Source organism: Calonectris borealis, chromosome 14, assembly GCF_964195595.1.
Source record: "Calonectris borealis chromosome 14, bCalBor7.hap1.2, whole genome shotgun sequence".
Taxonomy (NCBI): Eukaryota; Metazoa; Chordata; class Aves; order Procellariiformes; family Procellariidae; genus Calonectris; species Calonectris borealis.
Window position 1 is genome coordinate 18,059,861 of NC_134325.1, and position 12,272 is coordinate 18,072,132.

Genomic DNA, 12,272 nt, shown 5'->3' on the forward strand with positions numbered 1-12,272 from the left:
CCAAACAGCATCAGGGATTGTCAAAATGTGGATAACTTTGTAGTTCCTTCACACCTGATGCTCTTTACACTGACTTGTGGAGTGAGGCCACTGCATGAGGAGGAGAAACATATTCCCTCACTAATTGGATGCTTGTCCCTCTGATATGGGCAAACTCCTGACAGATTGCTCTGCCTGACTCCCAAGTGGGTGTGTGGTGTCTGTGAGTACGGAAAGGTCTAATACAAGGGTGCTCCTAAACCATGTTTAGATAATTAGCTCTTGGTTTGTGTAATAGCTGCTCTTAGGGTGGGTGATTTACTGGTGAGGGACAGCCTGCAAAGATTTAACCCTGCTATCCTTCAGCTTCTTGTCCACTTTTGCAAACCATGCTCAGCTCTGACTATGCCTCCAAACTGAGATGAAGGCTGTGTCCAACTCCGGTTTCTGCTAGCACCTCTTACAGCTTCTCTGATGCTCTACCTGTTATGAGTGCTACCTCAATGCTCTTTCTCTACTATAGCCCTGTAAAAATGGTTCCATAAACAGTCACCCTCAGAGTTGAAATAGAAAAGAAAGGAAAGGAAAGGCAAGCAAGCAAAACATCCTGTGACAATCTGGACTTATCTACAATATATGGACACAAGTCAGCACAGGTCTGAGATGCTTTCACCTAGCAAGAGAAGATATGTGGCGTGGGAAGAAGAAGAGAGGGGCACTGAGCAAGGCTCTGAATGGAGAAGTGGACTCAAACCAATCTTCCCAGTGCATGACTGAGAGGCAGGCAGTTGTATGCAGAATGTGCTTTCCTCCTCTGCTTGTTATTTATCAGCCATCCCCAAACTCTCATCCCTTTACCCAGCTTTATCCAAGGTTTCCTTTCAAGCCCATTTTTGTTCTGCTATTCTAAAGTCTCTTCTCTCCTCTGCTTTTTCTGTACAAAATCATTTGAAGCTCTTCACTCTTTCCCCAGGTTAATACTTGATAGGTAGTGCACATCTCCTAATGTCCATCAGTCATGTAAGAAAAAAGCAAGCTGTTCCTGCATGTTTAGTCACGTGTGGCCTTCATATGTCTTGCTGGGTCTGTTGCTGCTTGCGAGGACTCAGGTATATGTCAGCTGGATCACTTTTTACTGCACAAAATCTGAGCACACCATGCAGTACATTTCTATAAATATTTATTTGAATGTTGATACAAATCTAAATCAGCTGTGTTTTAGTTCCTTTGGATCACTCTCAGTGTTCATTGGCAGAAATAGGTATGAATTTTAAGCAAATACTGAAAATAGCCTCAGGCTGTGATTTCTGAATTGCTTAAATGTGAGTTCTTGCACCAAAAAGATGCTTCTAAGCCTTGTGACCATCTAGCTGGGGTACAGGAAGGTCCTAGCAATTCAGCTTGAATTATGGATCTCAACTATTAGCAAGATATAGCTTATAAACAATTTACCAGCTGTCCACCAAATAATACAGGCAATAAAATCAATATGCACAAGCAGGACAGAACTTTGTGAAAAAATAATGATGTGCAAATTATTCATCCATCTCCAGATAACACAAATAACCCACTACCTTTCCTTGAGTTGGATATATTTTGTACTCAGGTAAAAAGTTCATAGAAAAGCTCATAATTAATGAAATAAAACATTGCATGATTCAGTCAAAGGAATGGAGCTATGAAACACAATCTGTAGCGTATATGTTTAGGTAACTCCTTGGGAGTGGACAAATAAATTAATTTTTTATAATGAAAATGCCAACTGGAGGAGCAACTGCCAATGAAATTGGTGAAATTATTCACTCTGTCTTTCTGGAAAAAAAGAGCATCTTGAGCATCTTGAATCTGATTCTGATCTCCCCTGCACTGGGTTTATACAAGTGAGAACATAATTAGGCCCACTCATTCTGCCTTTAAAAAATTATTTCTTTCATTAGGACTAAATGCTGATAACAGCATGCTAGGTGAGTTAGGGATTTTTATAGTGTGGGTGAAAAGTTAAAAATGTGTAGTGACCATATGTGTCTGGATAACTATATCCAACCCCTTTCTTTAGAGTGCAGATTAATTACAGAGAAGCAGAAGACAACACATCTCTGCAGAGGAATGTTGCAATGTAAAAGCATCATGTAATTTCATCAGTTAATCTGACTGAACGATAAATAAATCCAAAAGGAAGTAGAATATCTCTAATTATATCCCTCAAAGTCTAATTATACATCTCAATATGTACCTAGCCTGATGTCCTGCAAAGGAAACTGCATCGCCAGTGAAGGAATCTCCAATTCCATGTACAGATCCCTCAATAAGCTAAAGAATAAAATAAAAGGTTGTTTGTTTAAATTTCTAAACAGACTTAGATATCTGTTTTTTATTAATTTTTTGTCAAATATCTTTGCTTCTATCTGCTACTCTTTAAGTCTTTGATCATCTACGAAGAAAGGCAGGATATAAACAAACAAACAAACAAAATCCTCTAACAGTGTTAAAAGTCTGATTGGTTTCACTTAAAGAATCAAAATAGTGCAGTAAATCAGGAACTGACAGGTTCTGACATCAATTTACTCTGTAATTCTTAGAGAGCTACTTCCAAGCCTCAGTTCCCTCACATGTTTAACTGCAAACTGCCTACTTGTAACTGAGGGACATTCCAGGAGATTTTACTGATAATAAAATACGACTGATCTTGCACTGGAAATTAAGGGGCTATTTTATCCTTTATTCATGCTACTTTGGAGATGATGTATGTTAACTGTTACTGTCACTTCATGTGATAAATACATTTATTTTGGAGGAATTATGAGAAGTCATGATGTCTGCCACCAGTGTGAATTAAGCCAGTTACCGTATTCCATATGTAGCTTTTCCAGCACAGATTATACTGATTACGGAGGAATCAAACTATTCCTACTTAGAGGTACCTTGCATAAACTTATTGATGGAGAGAAAGTGAGCTTTTAAGCATACTAAGGAAGTATGGTACTTTATCTTTCAGTGTGTTTGGCTCTGATGGGGAAAAACAAGTGCTTGCAGATGGTGTTGACACTTTTCCCCTTCAGGTTGCTAATATTTCATACAGAGCTTTAAAAGAAAAGAAGAACTAAAAAAATGCTATAGGACCAAAGCAAACAGACTGGGTTATGAACCTAGACAAAAATGTGGGGAGTCTAGAGACAATATGGGAAATTTTGTATTATAATTTCAAGGATTTTTCTCATGGGAAAAGTAACACTTTGCTTTAATAAAAGAAAATAAATAGTTACAAGCACAACACATTTGCTGTTTGATGTAACAATGTTATCTGCTCTCTGGGCTTTTTTTGTTATTGTTCAAGGCATAAAATAATTATTGAAGAGGGCTGTTTCATCTCCATAGAGTACAAAAGTCCTCTTGCTAATTGCCACATCAAATGACTAGAGGACCCCAATGGAAACCTTCAAATGACTGTGAAAAAATTCAGGACCTCACTAAATGCTGGGTACTTTTTTTGTGTGTGTGATTTCCCATTGCAGATTAGGTTACTTGGGTGTGGGCTTATCACACAGGAAAGGCCTGGCTACAGATTAGTTCTGCACCATTGCAGGTCTGTTATGCCAGCTTCATCCTTGACCAAATCGATGGCTAGCACCTTTATTGTATTTTTGTGATACGAAAGAACACTGGACTGTCCAGGCAACAAAAGAAGCAGCAGAAGGCCTACTGTGTTTCTAAAGTGTTACTTCTCTACTTTTTGTCATGCACCAGTGACATGAGTGCCGGGTCCCAGACTTTAACCTCACACAGAGTCAGAAAAAAGCTGTCAGTCTCGGCTTGTTCAAAGACAATTCCTTTGTGAAGATCAGACTAAAGTGGCATGGTCCATATACTCGCTAAAGCATGCCAAGGAGTCAGAAAGTCATAATCCGCCTTTGTACTCATGGCCATTCACATTTTCCTCCATAGCTGGTGCCCAATTACCAGTGCTGTAATTTTTTCTATTGTTAGAAAGCCATAAGGGTTTAGCTACCACTTATCCAATCGGGGTCATGACCTGATGTATTTAGGCTTTGCAAATATAAGTAACAGTTCCCTTATCAGTGTCACCAGGACTCTTTAACACTTAGCAAGCAGAAAGATAAATATACTTGGCAGATACAATTTGATCCATTGCTAAGCCTTCCATTTTACCAATGACCCATGGCGCTCTGCCATTCAAGGGTATGTTAACTATTATAACCTTATACCCTTCAGTGCCGGCTCAGAAACCGGCCAACTTATGCTTACAGGAAAGACTTCCATATGACAGCCTGTCAACCTGATCTATAACACAAGGATTTGCACTGGGAAACCAGTAATGATTCTGACCTTGCTTGTACTAGTTCTGCTTTGGCACAGTTTTAGCAGAATTCCTCCTGACTTACACCAGAACAGGAACTGGGCTTTGTCTCAGGCCAATTCGCTTCCATGAGGAAGCCAAAGCCAGCTGATTTCTGTGTTGCTATTATTGGAAGCATCACTTTTCACTTCTTGACTTTCTTTGATCAGCTGGCTAACTTGAATACTGCTTTATGCTATTTTACAACTCAGATTTATCCTGAAAAGTTCTGATTACTTTCCTCTCCTCTTTCAGATCCTTTCTAAGACCTCCGCCAGCCACAAGGTCTATAAGAGATAGGACAAGGCAGCTTCAAAGCTGGAGAGTGCAGATTCTCTCATTTATGTACCCCTCTGGCAGGTACCGAAATAAGTACTCTTAGCAGGGTTGTGTTTAACAGGCACATATTTAAGAAGGGCTGAAGATGCAGCATCAGATCTAGAGAAGCATCTCTTTTAAGCAGAATAGGTCAAGAATTCAAGTGTGAACCACTAGTGTGAAAATCCTATAATAAAACGATCAAGATAGGCTGGAGCTTTCTGCTATCTTGAAAATGCATCTTGATTGACTAGAGGTCTCAAAGTTTGAGGCATTTGGTTATTGCCTCTTCAACAGTTACTTGAGAAACCTATGCCTCATTTTTCACAGAATGAAACTTCCAAACAGTATTTTGCAATCTAAACATAAAAGAACTGAAATGCGGTTCTTAGCAGAACAAGTAGGTGTTGACTAGACAGACTCCCTAGATTGCTTTGCAAATCTGTATCCAAGTCTTCCTTATTCTCACTGTAGAATTTCATTGGTCCTCACGTTTAGGTTTTATTAATGTCCCCATAAACTGCATGGATGGATGCATGAGAGGAATTAATGATAAAGGTATTGCTCTATCAGTTCTCTGTCTTATGAGACATTTGGCAATGAGTAATACACTGTGAAGACAACTCTGTCACTGCTTGAGAGCTGACTAGTTCAGAGCCCACCCGGAAAAATCTCTTCCCACTTAGAGCAATATGCACTGGAAGACACAACACTGAACATTTTAGAGCAGCATGAGATGAAAAGAGCTTCGCAAGCAAGAGGGAGCAGACATGATTTTCATATGCTCTCTAACAAATTTTTCTGCATTATTGTGGAGCACTGACTCCTAATATTAAGAAATTCATTAGAGTGCCATTGTCAACTACATTTGATTAGACATAAAGCAACACTGGCAAATGCCAGCCCTTGCACTAACCGTGGAGACTTTGCACCTTAAGATGCCCTTTTTAAAATTACAAATACTTCACAAAAAGGTTTTATTTATTTCCATCATGTGGGCAATTTTTATGACCACTACAAATATCTTCTATCAGAGTGTCATCCTTCATTAGGTTATAACATGCTTTAATTCTTTAAAGTACGTAAATGGTAGTTAGCTAATAAAAGAAAGAAGATGATAACTTCTTTTAGGAAAATTAGAAACAACCTAGTACTTACAGTGGAATCTTAACTAATCTAAAAGGATGACTAAGACTCCTTATTCTTATTAAAATGCCTTAATCAGAATTGATGGCTGAGTAGCAGCATCAGCTCATTCATGTATGCAATTGGGTCATAATTGGGTCGGCATTTCGGTCATGATTAAAGCACAGTGTCTAACTTCCCACTTAAACATATATCTGTGCACATAAAGGATTGTTTGGCCTTCAGGCCCATGTCTGGAATGCAGAGGTGAACTTATATTCTCTAACAAGGCAAGCTCCCCTGTGCCCTCTCTCACATATAAGTTAAAAGCTTTATCTGAATAAAAACTGCCAGGTTTTTACAAGGAAAGGTTGTGCTTTCAGGATTATGAGTCTAACACTTTACCAGTAACAACGCAGTGTGTCAGCACTACTAATTCTAAAGCAGGGGCCATGAGATAGCTTATGTCTTTTTTGGATGTTGAGAATTTCCTGGACAAAATGAAGAAGGCAGAGGGAAAAATTTTACTTTGCATTTGCACAGCAACGTCAGCTCAGGCCGATGATACTTTTATCACCATTAAGCACTGTTTTATCTCCCTGGTTTTGCAGGGACTTGCTAAGCATCCTGCATATTCTTGGACAAAGACACTCAGCTAACAAAGTCCTCTTCCTCCTTGGAAAAACCATCCATAGAGTCGTGTGGTTAGCACCCCTAGTTAAAATCAGCAGAAAAGCACGCACATTTATTACATGGCTTCTCTAAGTTCATATTGTTTCTCCCTCTGTCTGCTCCTTTCCTTTTTTTTTCTTTTAACACAATCCATTCTTCAAAATCTCTAAGCGCTAAGTAAGCATAGTTTTTAATAAATCTTAATCCAAGAGACAGCAATGTAGTGCTGGACCTAGCCCTTGCAGTATGCAGCAGGAGTTTTGAAGGGTGAACAGAATCCAGTCCTCACCCAGAGGATACCAAAGTCCATGCTTTGATGATCAAGTACAGACTTTGCAAGCATGTCTTTACTGTTGGCCAGCTGAACTTCTAGATTCAGACTCTGTTAGTCTAGCCCACATTACATTATTATTATTATTATTAAATTAATATATAATTAATTAATATATAATTAATATAATTAATAATAATATTAATATTATTAGTAAACTAAATCTCTAGTTTAATTTCCTTAGAGTTCATATCCTTTGGAAGCACTTTATGGAAGTTTTCTTTTTAAGTGGCAGCTATATGGGACTTAAAACAGATGATATATTTTAGACTATCACTCTTACCTGGAGCTGAGATGCTCAGGAGAATAGAGAATTCTTTTTTTTTTTTTAATGATGTGTTAGGGCATGGAGTTTCCTGAACATTTAGCAAAGAGATGTCAGGGTGAAACAGCTGCACATATTAAACTAGCAGTGAAATCCAACTCCTTTTCATCTTCGCAGTTATACAGTCTTTGTGAAATTATTCCACAGGGCAATGTGTGAATAACTGCTAACTAATGTACGATCAATTCCATTTTAAGGTGGTACAAATGGGACTGCCTGCATAGTGCTGACATAGGTGATGGAGCCAGCACTGAGAAAACATAGTGTCATAAATTGATTCAGGTTAAATGGCCTGTTTCTTAGCTAATTATTTTATAGTTCATTGACATTCAGCAAATGTGAGAACTGCAAACCTTGTAGCCACAAGGTGCCATGAGATAGCTGTAAACAGAAGGTCTTTGATGCGACAAATGGTATGTAGGGGCAGTTCCATACAGGCATCCTAACACAAAGGCTCACTTACACAGCTACTGCCAAAATAAAAAATAAATCAAGCCATAACAGCTATTTTGATTCTGCCTGGAAAACTCATGTGAAAGAATCTGATGCACTGACCTTACCTTTCTCTCATCAGTTCCTTGTCTCTACTGTAGTTACAGTTTAGAAGATGTTTACAGAAAGTGTAAAGAGAAATCAACCCATAATTTATATCAGTATAAAAGTAAAGCACTTCTGGAAACAGACATTGTAATCAAATATCACTTTGTAATTTAAAAGAAATATTAGAAATCTTCAAAAATCTTGCAGAAACAAGAATACAGCTAAAATAATACAACATGTTTACAAATACCCTTCATTCTCCTTTAGAAGCAGGCAGGGTGTCCTAATTGATAGTACACTCAAATAGGGTGGAGGGGGGGGACTGATAAAAATAGTTGATTTTAATCAGGTTTTAAATTAACAAGCAAGATGTGTTGATTTACATGACTGGCTCTGATCTTGTTTGGTGTTTGTTCTTCATTGTTTTCCCATTAAAAAAAGGCTGTTTCTTCAATAAGTGACACAGCCGCCTTCTCCTTTTTGTTTACCAGAAAGTTTCCCTATGTCTCTTCATATTTATTTCAGAGTTTGCATTGCCTAATGTGCATTACTCATGCATTACTCAGATCTATCAAGCTGCATTTAGATGAGAAATTGAAACTAAACTAAACATACAAAACAATATTTTACCAAAATAACACTACCCTAAATATACATAAGAACAAGACATGGTTTTACCAAGATAGGGCGTTGACAGATTTCTTAGATAAAGAAATATATTATCTGTTTGTATTAAACTTATTTGATTGTCTTTTGATCACTACAGGTCAGAATTGGAGATTTATTATTATCTCTCACAGTCTGACTTTAAACAAAATCCCAAAATGGTGAAAGAAAGTTGGAAAGCATAGAAGGAAACTTACTTCTCTCTGCTCTTGATTTCAGGTTCCTCATTTGTTTTGTGGGAAATCTAATTGGCCTGAACAGTGTTTCAAAATGAAGGATATCAGTTTTGTAATTTTATTTGTTCAACCCATTTAGTCAGAAATATTTTTATTTAACTTGGTAAATTACACTTTCCAACTAATAAAATAAAAACAGATGTGCTAGAAATGTGTGCACTGATTCTACTCCTAGCTTTGCCCATGGATAAATATTTCAAAGGTTCTTGTGTTCAAGTGCTTCATTTAAATTAACTTTCTGAGAACCTAGATGGGTAACGGTATCAACACAGAGGGTGAATTAATTCAAATCATCTTTAATTTCCAGTTTCAAAATGTTCACTATCATAAAAGGTACACCATACAATTGTTCAGTTCAGTATTGCCAAGCATGTGACGGCATCATTTCTCTCTACAGGGAATGTCACGCTATTTAAGCTATTCACCTTTCCTATGCTGGTATGGAATTTTGCTTTCTATTTCGTGTCCGCCCAAGTAACCCTAGTTTACTTAATAAGGCCTGTTCATCAGAGATACATGCATTTGCTCATGAATTCTGTGCAGCATCTTTTGTTGTTCATCACGATAATTTTTGAAAACAAAACAAAACAAAACAAAACAAAACAAAAAAACAACCCACCCCACCCCCCCACACACACACACACCCCCCCGGAATAAGAATTTCTTCTTTCTTATTAAGAAATCACCCTCTCACCATTTTCTTGCTTCCTTTTAAAGGCATAGTCCCATTGATAAGCAATAAACAGATGTCTGCTAATCATAGATAAATGTTACTTGCTATTCCTATGCCTGTTGGCCAAAAAACTTAAGAATAAAGTTTGAAGCAAAAAAGCAAACTGTAAAAATGAGTAAATTAACGTTTAATACAGATTTAGTAACCTCCTTGCAAAATGAATATTCATTCCCACACATCATGGGTCAGTAGAAAACAGATTTCAAACTATTATTTTGGAGTGGGTTTTAAGTGGGATTTAAGAACAGACAATGAAGACTGGGAATCCAGTCTTGCTCTTGATCCCATCAGTGGTGCAGAGGTCTCACTGAATTTGTTTTGTCAGTCTATTGGCAAGAATTTGGCATAGGAGTCCAGCCATCAATCATTAGAGTTTCTTCAGTTTAGATATAAATAGCGTAGGTGAAGGTTTAGGGTTGTTTATAAAGAATCCACAAAATCTTTTTTTAATCTGTTACTGACAGATGGAAATACCACAGCGTGTTTTCAGGCCAAACTCAATGCATGTTGCTCAAACTTGGAGTATAAAGTGCCAGCTAGCTGGTCAAAATACAGGAAAAGAGCACTTTTCATTAAATTCTTCAGTCCTGATATGGGAAGAAAGGTGGTCGGGGGCCTGAAGTGCCATCCTCAAACACCAGAGTGCTGAGCTGGGTCTCCCTTGGCAGATGCCTTGTGTAACTCTACAAAATATGCAATGTTTCTGTGCCTCAGCTTCTAAATTATTTCTAAAATTAAACATCTTTCCCTTTTGTCCACCTCATTATCTTTGTTTTCAGGGAAATTCTTCAGAGCAAGAGGCTCTATTATGTGTACACATGTGGTGGCCAGCAGCCAGCTGCCCACCCAGCCGCTGTCCCACTCCCCCTCCTCAGGGACACAAGGCAAGAGGAGAAAATGGGATGAAAAAGCCCGTAGGTTGAGGCAAAGACAGAGAAATTGCTTACCCTTTCCCAGGCTCAGCTCCACTCCTTCACTCCTGGCGCCTCTGCCGGGGCACAGGCTCTGCGGTCAGTCCATAACAGGTCCTTTCTCCTCACACTTTTCCTCAGCTCCACCATGGTCTCTCCAGGGGCTGCAGGGGAATCCCTGCTCCAGCTCTTGGAGCAGCTCTTCCTCCTCCTCCTCCTGGGTCTTCTCAGTGCTGTTTCTCGCTTTTTCCCTCCTCCTCCTCTGCCTGTCTGGCATTTTTTGCCCTTTCTTAAACACTCTTTCCCTGAGGTGCCAGCAGCCTGGCTGAGGGGCTCAGATGTGCCTGGCAGCGGGGCCACTGGAACCGGCTGGAACTGGCTGGAACCAGCCATGCCTTCAGACAGGGCAGCCCCAGCTTCTCCTCACAGAGCCTGCAGCCCCCGCTGCCAGCACCTTGCCAGAGACACTCAATACAACATGGTTTTACATTATATGGCAAAGGTAACTCTGGCAGCAGCCATTTTCACTGAGGGGCGGGCAGCAAACAGGGAGCCGTGCTCTCACAACGTGGCCCGCAGCCCCTCAGGTTGTCACCCATCGAACAGGAGCTGGGCAACTCGGTGAAGAGCTAAGGATGGCGTCGTTAGCCTAGTAAGTAATTTTACCGTGAGGCAGTTGATTTCGATTAGTCTATCGCTGCGCCCAGGTGCTCCTAAGACAGCTTTAAGGGATACCTGGTGGCAACATGGAGTCAGGTCTGGAGTTCCAACGACAGCTCAGAGGTGCCCGGTGCCCGGCGTTCATGCTGGAGAGCAAAAGGCCGCACGAGCTCCTGGGGCCTGGCCATGTCTGCTGGGATGGCCGTCGGCCCCGGAGGCTGGGCCGTGCCATGGGCCTGGGCAGAGTTAGCCCCACAGCGCAACAGGGAACTTTCCTGGGACGCGTGAGCATGCCACTGAAACTCGATTTTAGAAAACCCATTTTTATCTTTACATAGCGTGTTTCAGCAAAATGTTGCACTATGCTAAAAGATTGGCTGAAAATAAAAATCCAAATCCTGCACAGTGTTAACTTCCATTGATTTTATTGGCAAAAGCAGGGTACTTCATATTCCTACTAACACAGATGAGTATTATGTCATTGCTGTTGGTACACTGCTTATTCTCATGAAAGGCAGCAGGCTGGTAGATAACACCAGTATTTCCAGCCTCAGATATTCAGCTGATATAAATTTGTCCCCAAATACTGCTTTTCAATGGCAAATGTAGATAACTTTATGCTTGCATTTTGACCTCGGAGCCTTCCTGAATCTTTTTCCAAGCTCTTCTCTCCAAACACATGGTCAAGAAACTCACTTTTCAAAAGTCAGAAGAGCTGAGTTTCTTATGAGAGTCTGACCCACGCCAGAATAGAAGCATCAATTTATGAAAAATAGTATTACAACTGTCATGCTGGCTGATGTCCTCTACTTTTACAACAGAACAATAGAAAATCAATTACACTGACACCCCCCGCCTTGCAGGGTGAGACTGTGTAAGCTTTCTCAACAGACATAGCAGATGTTTCTTAAAGACCTATTTCTGAAGCCTCCTTCTTTAGGTAGGGAAATTAGGCCTCCTTTCACAAATATTATGTCTTCATTTCCTCATTTACAAATCACAAATCATTCTGCATTTCCATGAGTGGTAGGCTTTATCACTGAGACACCTGCTAAATGCTGGACTAAAATCACTGATTCTTGGTGTATGGGCCACCAAGCAGTCCACAGATGTTGACACTTGCCAACAACCTGAGCAAATCAACACTGCACAGAGTTAAAAATGCTTTTCCCATTCCCTTCCCCACCATACCATCCTTCTCTGTCCTTAATTTTTACATCTAGAAAAAACGTAATATTTGGTATTAAGATTCACTTTTATAAAAGATTTTAGCAGCCCACATTTTTAGAGATGTAGTCTCCCAGGTCAGGGAATGACTTATTTTCTGAATGCCTAATACATATTTAAAGGCTGATAACAGCATGCAATAACTCCAATAATGTTATATAACTTATAGAGTGTCTATTAAAAAAGGAGAGACTT